Consider the following 9295-nt stretch of genomic DNA (forward strand, 5'->3'; position numbering starts at 1 on the left):
GAGCTGAGACATAGTGTCCAGTCCTCGGAAATTGACCTGGACTCGATGAGAAATCTGAAGGCCAATTTGTAGAACAGCCTGAGGGAGGTGGAGATGTGCTATGTGATGAGCAGATGGAACAGCTCAGTGAGAGCCTGCTACAGCTGGAGTCAGAGCTGGCCCAGACCCGGGCAGAGGGGCAGCTTCAGGCCCAGGAGTAGGAGGCCTTGCTGAACATCAAGGTCAAGCTGGAGGCTGAGATTGCCTCCTACCTCCACCTGTTAGAAGAAGGGGAGTATTTCAATCTTGGTGCCGCCCTGGACAAGAACCACACCATACAATCCATCCAAAGACCACCACCCGCAGGATGGTGGACAGCAAAATGGTGTCTGAGGTCAATGACATCAAAGTTCTGAGGCGTTAAAGGCAGCAGATGTGGGGCACCCCGCGGCAGGGCAGGAGGCCAATAAAATTGTCAGAGGTTACTGAACATCAAAAAATATATATCTGAGAGCCTCTGCGGCTGGAAAGCAACATGGCGGCGTCCTCCTTGGGCAAAAAGGAGAAGGAGCGGCAGGGAGGCGGGTCAGGAGCGGCCTGCGGCAACAGCACACGAAATGGCTGCTGTCTGCGCAGGAAGATCTGGAGGTCTTGTCCAGGGAGCTCATAGAAATGCTGGCAATTTCAAGAAACCAAACGTTGTTACAGGCTGGAGAAGAAAACCAGGTGCTGGAGTTATTAATTCACAGAGAAGGGGAATTTCAGAAACTAATGAAGTTGGCACTTAATCAGGGAAAAATCCACTATGAAATGCAAGTTTTACAAAAAGAAGTTGAGAAGAGAGACAGTGATATTCAGCAATTACAAAAACAGCTACAGGAAGCCGAACAAATACTGGCAACAGCGGTTTACCAAGCAAAAGAAAAACTGAAATCAATAGGTAAGGCCAGAAAAGGTGCTATCTCCTCTGAAGAAATAATTAAGTATGCACATAGGATTAGTGCAAGTCGTGCTGTGTGTGCCCCACTGACCTGGGTTCCAGGGGACCCACGGAGACCATACCCAACGATTTAGAGATGAGAAGTGGATTATTGGGTCAAATGAACAATCCTTCCACTAATGGTGTGAATGGTCATTTACCTGGAGATGCACTTGCAGCAGGCAGATTGCCAGATGTCCTTGCTGTAAGGTTCGCGGGGCAGGAGACAAGGTCAGAGAGCCAGGCAAGTCAGAAAGGAGGAACTTTAATCTGCATGCCCCGGGCGAGGTTCACGGGTCCAAGGGCAGGGCCAGTGAAGTCTCGCCAAAAGGGAGTGGAGGCATTTTTTTAATACAGCTATTCAGTGAGGGCGGGGGAGCATGAGCTGTGGGAGTTTACACCGTGGGCAGGCTGTTCCAGGAGGGAACCGTATCTGTGTCGCCATCTGCCTTGCGGTTGCATGCATCTGCTCCTGGGCTTCCCTTCGACCTAACACTTGCTCCACAGTATCCCTGGCAATCAAATGATATGGCAATGAATATGTTACCACCAAATCACAGTAACGACTTTTTGTTGGAACTTCCAGGGCATAATGAAGAAAATGAAGATGATGTAGAGTTTATGTCAACAAACTACTCAAGCAGTAGTAGTGACTCTGATTTAAAAAGCATACAGAATTGAATACTGTAGAATTCTGTTTCTTAAACAATAGCAAACCTGTAAAAATATGTAATATTGACCATAGTGGAATTGTACAGCCCATTAAAAATCACAGCAGATTTACTTTGTAAAGTCAAAAATCATGATTTTAGTTCTAAACCATTTGTTGAATATTTAGAGAATAAACAAAATTTACTGTTGGGCCCTAGCTGGTTGCTCAATGGTTAGAGCATTGGCCCATGGACTGAAGGGTCCCAGGCTTGATTCTGGTCAAGGGCATGTACTTTGGTTGCAGGCTCAATCCAGCCCCAGTCAGGGCGTGTGAGGGAGGCAATCAATGATGTGTCTCTCTCACATAGATGTCTCTCTGCCTCTTCCCTTCCCTTCCACTCTCTCTAAAAATCAATGGAAAAATATCCTTGAGTGAGGATTTTAAAAAGAAAAATTACTGTTGGGAAAATATATTATTCGATTCAGTGCCTTCTTACCCTGTTCTAGTCCAGTTGTGTTGGACTTGTACATAGTAGTTCCGGAAATAAGATTTGAGGTAAATGACCCATGTATATATCACTAATAGGCCTCCTGGAATTATTTAGAAAATGTTTTTTTTTAAAGGCAACATATCACTGAATGTGCATCATATCAAAATATCAAAAACCCTACTGAAAGTGAAGGTTGTCAGCTTCTGTCACAGGAACAGGAAAAATGTCTCAATTTGTACTATTTGTAATTATTGTAATTTTAAAAAATAAACTAACTTGTTTATACTGTTAAAATTATATATATATATATATCTGAGAATATCAAAATCTGGGATCTGATATGGTTGGAAAAGCCAAATTTTTACTTCAGATCAGCAGAGGAAAATCTTGTGGGAGAGATAGGCAGGGCTTGAGGGAGGCATGATTCTCCTGCTAAACGCAGAGATAGTGGGTCTGGTTGCATGAATGGTGGGAGTAAGGGATGGAGCACCTGGCCTTCCCATCCCAAGTCATATTTTGAATTCCCCTGTGGCAGAAGCCGAGATTGAAGCATGACCATTAACTTAGATCTAGGAATAGATAAAGTAAGCTAGCTGAAAGAAAGTTCCAGATTGAAAGACTGTGCTAGACATTCTCTCTGGCTTTGATTAGGAGCCCATGACATTGACTCTATTCTTGTTACGCTCCAGTAGAGTTTGTTTCTTTAACTTCAACCTCATGCTGTGATGTTGGACATTTCCTGTTCATTCTTTTAAATTGGATCTAGTTCTACATGACTCACAGTTTTTGGCTTCTACTCCTTCTTTTTTTTTCTTCTTTATTTGGTTGACCCAGGTCATGATGCTTCCATAAATATAAATGGGTAAGTGAAAGAACTCAAAGAAAACTCTCTTAAAAGTAGGCCTAAATTAGTCTTATTTCCTTTGCCATACATTTGTAAGAGCTACAGGAGCAAGAAGAGCTTCTTCCTGATGCTTAATTTTTTCATCATTTCCATTTCTTCAGTATCCTAAGCAATTGGTGTTAAAATTATTCCGAAGTGTTCTGGGGTTCTGTGAGATAGGAAGCCAGGACAGGATCTTACAGTCCTTACTGACTTATATAGGGGCCTGGGTGTGATGGCTTTTTCTAAAATGACTTCATTTTTAAAAAAATGTTTGAAGACTGTTGTCCTAGGCAGCAGCAACAGGATTTGTTCTTAGCTAGTGGTTGTACTGTTATGCTTTTTAAAAAAGTATCAGAAGGAGAGAACTGGGGCCCTGGCTGGTGTAGCTCACTTGGTTGGGTGTCATCCCGTGCACCGAGAGGTTGCCTGTTCAATTCTGGTCAGGGCACATGCTGAGGTTGTGGGCTAGATCCCCATGAGGGAGCATGCAGGAGGCAGCGATCTATGTTTCACTCTCACATTGATGTTTCTCTCTCCCTCTCCCTCTCCCCTCCTCTATCTCTAAAAATCAATTAAAAAATTTTTTAAAAAATGAGAGAACTGGGTAGAAAGGGGAAGTGGAGGGTGACTGTAGAGGAGGGTATTTTGCTGCACGTAGAATGGAGCTCACATCCAGAAGGAGAAAAGATGTGGGGAGCCTGCATCTACTCTCTGCCTTCTGGAGTAGCAGCAAGATCTGCACATTGGCTCCCAGGTAAGGATGAGGGAGAGCAGGAGTTACTAAAATTGAGCCACTTAAGGGATTTTAAAAATTAACCTCAGCAACTGCCCTCAAAGCTGTGACTGAGAAATGGGGGAAAAAACATGCAAAGAAAGACACACACAAGTGCACACACATGCACACACGCACGCTGCTGTCATATCTAGTCTGATGGTTTCATGTCATCATGGAACGATGACATCACCTGGTCCAACTTCCTCAGTTGCCGATTTAATGAAAGGTTAGACAGAGTCTGGTTTCACTCTCCATATATACAGCTGTGAACAACAGTAGTGGGCAACCAGCCCAAGTTTGAGCCCTTTAAAAACAGATATTCTACTCTAAAGATAGAATTATTTGAGGACCTTGAAAAACAACACATCAGGAACTGGAGATAGCTGGTGAAATCTTTCCCATGCTATTTGCCCCACATATGGATTCCCTGGCATAATCTGTCCAAAGCATTCAATACCCAAAATATTTGGGGAGCTGTGAGCACTGAAAAAATATGTATATCTATGTTGCTATTTTTAATTTGAATTTGCCTTAACTAGTCCCTATTCTCTTCTTCATTGGAGAAGGTGGATGAATTCTGCTAAGCAATGATTTTCTGTTGGATAAGGGTTAGATTTTTTAAAAATACATTTTATTTCTTTTTTACAGAGAGGAAGGGAGAGGGATAGAGAGTTCGAAACATCGATGAGAGAGAAACATAGATCAGCTGCCTCCTGTACACCTCCTACTGGGGGTGTGCCCGCAACCAAGGTACATGTCCTTGATTGGAATCAAACCTGGGACCCTTCAGTCCGCAGGCCAACGCTCTATCCACTGAGCCAAACCAGTTAGGGCGATAAGGGTTAGATTTGATCCATCTTTATCTTTCCAGTTTTTAAAATATTTTTTATTGAGTTTTAGAGAGAGAGGAAGAGAAAGGGGGAGAGAAAGAGAAACATCAATGCAAGAGCAGAACATGGATTGGTTGCCTCCTGCATGCCTCCCACTGGGGATTGAGCCTGAAACCCAGGCATATGCCCCAACTGGGGAATCAAACCAGCAATCTTTTGGTCCAACCAACTGAGCCACACCAGCCTGGGCTCTTTCCAGTTTCTCTAATGATTCCTCTTGCACATATCTATATCCTTAAAGGTTGAAGTACTAGAGAATTAATTCTTCATAACAGTGTGTGTTGTTTTAGTTCATGCAGTGTCATTCAATATTTAGAAGTTATTTCTCAAGTTCCAATTATGTGATAAGTACTAAACAAAGTCCTGGGAATCAGAGACAAATGTGACAGGTTTCTGTTTGCAAAGCTCACACATGCAAGCAGTCACAGCATCAAGTGTAAGGGATCCTTCTCAAGTTCTGTTTGTGATTCTCTCACCCTGTTAGAACCATGAAAGGTAAAGCAGTGTTCCTGTGTGTGGGCTGCTCATGTTGTAAGTTGGTGTGGCCACACTGATGTTCATGGTTCATCTAGAAAGATTTCAAGACACTCCATGGGAACACAGTGGTTAGCACAAGATGTACAGAGATGAATTGAGGTCTGGTATTAGTAGATATTGTACCTCTATGTAAAAATAAATGGGATGGTAAAGGACAAGCTATTCCCATGCGCTGTAATTGCCTTAGGGAAGAAGGACCAGTAGGATGCTCTGAAGATCCCAGGCTGGGAGAAGAGATCTATGAGAGGGCTGAGCCCATGTACGGGTTGCTGCAACTATATATTGCTTATTCAGATGATATCTTGAGAGTGAACTTGGCCCTTCCCAACCTTTCATAAGAACAGAAAAAGTATCAGGGAGTGGAAGCCAAGGGCAGCCAACTCTGGCATAAGAAATTCATTGCCATTATTGCGTTCTTCTCCCACCAAGTCTTGCCTGAGGAGAAATGTCCAGCCTCTGTGAACCTTCACCTGTGGAGCCAGGGTTATGAAATTAGAGTTGGGAGAATGCTTTTCATTTGCAATACTTTTCTTTTCCTTTTGTTCACATCCTCATAATAGGCTTTTTATTTTCCTAGAGCTTGGCGTTAAAGAACACTGCATTTGAGTCAGCCACTTGGTGTACGAGAGAGAACTGAAGTGGAATGTCTGTGGATTGTTCACACAAGTCCCCGGAAGTCACCTCGAATGCATTACAACTCTGCGAAGTGCCACAATAGAGGGGTGCAGAATGTGCTATGTGATAGCGCGCGCTGTCACAGTTATTTAAAAAGAAGCAAAGTGTGATTGGAGCTAGCAGTACAACAGGTAATTTAGAATATTTGATGAAAGTAAAACTTCTTTCCTCATCTCTAATTACCCACCACACAAAGGATTGACTCTACTCACAGGCAGACATAGAGAACCCGCTCTACCTTGTAAAAGAGAAAGGAATCGAAAGTAAGACAGGCATATATGGCTCATGGATGCTGGAGGTAAGACTCTGATATCTTTTCCTTTCAGCAGAAAGAAAGGTATTATACCCACATTTTTATACAGGCAGAAGCTGCTATTTAAATTTCCTACTTCCTCACAATGACTAGAGGTAGAGCTGGTTAGACCTTTTTAATTCTTGGAAGAATCATTCAAGTTGTATAAATGTAAGGCAAGTAGCAGCCACTGGCCTGGGAGGAAGGTCTAATAAGACCTTTTGTCTTTGTCTTGGCAAAATTGTCTTCCTGGGGAGTGGCCCTACCTGCTTAAGGTGCTTAGCGACATTTGGCTGACTCATAACTTCCCTTTTCTGCAGAAGTGAAAGTTAGGGAGACCTGTGGAGGAGCCTGGTGCTTATGGGAGGAAAGACCCCACAAAGCAATAAAAGTCTGAAAGATCTCTGAATAAAATGACTATGAGAATTGAAAGAAATGAGACCAGTGAGTAGGCACTGCTCTGGGTCAGAAGGGGAAATCAAGGCAGAAGTGGTTCTGTCCAGGAAGTGGCAGAACCTTTCCTGGGGGCAGGCTGACACCCCAGGGAATGGGGTTGTCTAGGAGAACTCCAAATGTAGACCATTCCTGTCAACACCAGGAGTGGAGAACAGAATTCCCTCAATGCAGCTGTGGGAGCAGAGAGGCCTGTTCTGAAGTAACCACCTTCTAGGTGATGCTGAAACCTTCTCCAGCTCCATGTCTGAACACCCTTTCAGCAAGATGGGGTGGGGCTGGCGAGTCCGGGGCCCGAGATTCCTAGCCATAGTGGGGAACAGAAGGGCTTAGAGAGAGGGACTGGTTAGACCTTTTCCTGCTTATCATGTCCTGTGGGGTGGACACGGAGCATGGGGACACTCTGGGGCTCTGGCATTATTTTGTAAAGCCGAGTTGAAATAAAAGTCTTACAGGACTCTAGAAACGTAGGGGGTGGGATGGCATGCTGTCTTGATGGAATTCAAAGATAAAAATTCAAATGCCAGGAGTAGGAAGGGGCCAATGCAGGCTCAAGCCCTCCCTTCTTTGTTTGCGCAGGCTTAAGGCCAGGGGGCGCCCCAAGCAGGGGAGCCATTGTTTACAGCTCCTGACCACAATCTGGAAGCAGAAAGGTGGCCTTCACAGCTGATGCCACCAGGTTCGTGGCAGGCATTCTGCTGCCTCCATGACACTGTCTGTCTGACCAGGCTTTTGCCAATAATGTTGGCCCTTCAAATCCTCACCAGGGGCTCATTTGAGACCTTGTACAGCTGGGACCAACTGCAGCCACTTGTGGGGTGACTGGACTAAAGGATCTGAGGAGACTGGAGCCGAAGAGCCAAAATGCATCTGCATGGTTGTGTCCAATGGCCGACTGCACAGTGAGGCAAGGACCCACACACTCACCAAGGACCTGGTTATGATTCCCAGCCCCGTCCTGTCAGAATCTAGAACAGCAGGGAAATAAATCTAAGCTGGAAGATCAGCAGGAAGGAAGCTGTATCAGGTTCTGAAATCCAGGATCAAAGCCAGCAGTAAGACGCCAGACAAGGGTAAGCTAAGAAGCAGGCAGTTCAGAGCCAGGATTAAATGACCCTGACTGAACAATCCAGATTCAAGGTGTCGAGTCAGAGCCAGGGCCTGGTTAGGAACTGTGAATGCTCAGGCGGGAGACAGGTGGTAAGTGGAGCCAGCATTTTAAACAAATATAACTTTATTGATTTCAGAGAGGAAAGGAGAGGGAGAGAGACAGAAACATCAATGATAAAAGAGAATCATCGATTGGCTATCTCCTACTGCAAGCCCCCCACTGGGGAACAAGCCCACAACTCAGGCATGTGCCCCTGACCAGAATGGAACCCGGGACCCTTTAGTCCGCTGGCCGACGCTCTATCCGCTGAGCCAAACCAGCTAGGGCGGGAACCAGCATTTTTGTCTACCCCAACTGCTCAGTGTCCTTACTTATACTTACCCAAGAATGAGGATGGCTCACCAGATGTTTGAAAGAAAACTGGAAATTCAGCTTCTTTGAAACCCACACACGCTCTCTTTGTCGCTTCCTTCAGGCTGATCTGGGTTGAAAGCACCAGAAGGACTTGTCAATGCCAGGCTGTTCTTTCTCTGTTAAAGCTGCAGCAATCAGAGGCTCTGGGCTACAGTAGAAGGACCATAGGATAGCCAAACAAAAGCCGGAGCTTCACATAGTCAACGTGACCTTCACTATCTAGTATACTCTATGATAGGTAGGTCTGGTTCCTGAAGAATTCCAAAAAGTAGAATGACACCTGTCATCATTTCTTTTTTACATTACCCAAAGGGGAGAGAACGAAGGGAGAAGGCTATGAGCAGAAACTGGCAGGGCAACTACATGCTGATTCGAATGAGGAAAAAGTGAAAGTAAGAAAGGGCTTTATGTGAAATAATGGAGTGTAGACCATTTGATCCAAAATTGACTGTTAAGCTTAACACTGAGGGGGCATTTAGCTTGATACTTATAGCCCCAATAGCTATTCTCCTAAGCCCTAAATATGCACAAGGGTGGGGTAATGGTATGCATTCAGATGTTGAAAGAATAAATAGAACCAATGTACCAACTAAATATAGAAGGTTGTGTGACATCATCAAAAAAGATCCTCTCTTAAAGCAATGTAAGAATTAAAAAGCTAACTTCTTTTAATTCTATGCCATTAAGAGTCACAGACATACACATACCTACACAGGAAGGAGCTCTCTTAAATACCTGCACTTCCTAAAAGCTTCTAACTTACTTAAATTTGTATTAAAAACTCAAAATATCTCACAATAATTTTCAAACATCATTGGCTCTATGGACAGATCCTTGGTGGGTGTTGGGGGACGATATGATGACACACTGTAGACCAGCAGTTCTCAACCTGTGGGTCGCGACCCCTTTGGGGGTCGAACGACCCTTTCACAGGGTCGCCTAAGACCATCAGAAAACACATATATAATTACATATTGTTTTTGTGATTAATCACTATGCTTTAATTATGTTCAATTTGTAACAATGAAAATACATCCTGCATATCAGATATTTACATTACGATTCATAACAGTAGCAAAATTACAGTTATGAAGTAGCAACGAAAATAATTTTATGGTTGGGGGTCACCACAACATGAGGAACTGTATTAAAGGGTCGTGGC

At 44.0% G+C, this 9295-nt stretch overlaps 1 pseudogene; it reads left to right on the forward strand.

The window, feature by feature from the left end:
- Positions 1–497: 497 nt before the first annotated feature.
- LOC102238940 lies at positions 498–1684 on the forward strand (annotated as a pseudogene).
- Positions 1685–9295: the final 7611 nt, after the last annotated feature.

This window comes from Myotis brandtii, unplaced genomic scaffold (genome assembly GCF_000412655.1).
Source record: "Myotis brandtii unplaced genomic scaffold, ASM41265v1 scaffold576, whole genome shotgun sequence".
Classification (NCBI taxonomy): Eukaryota; Metazoa; Chordata; class Mammalia; order Chiroptera; family Vespertilionidae; genus Myotis; species Myotis brandtii.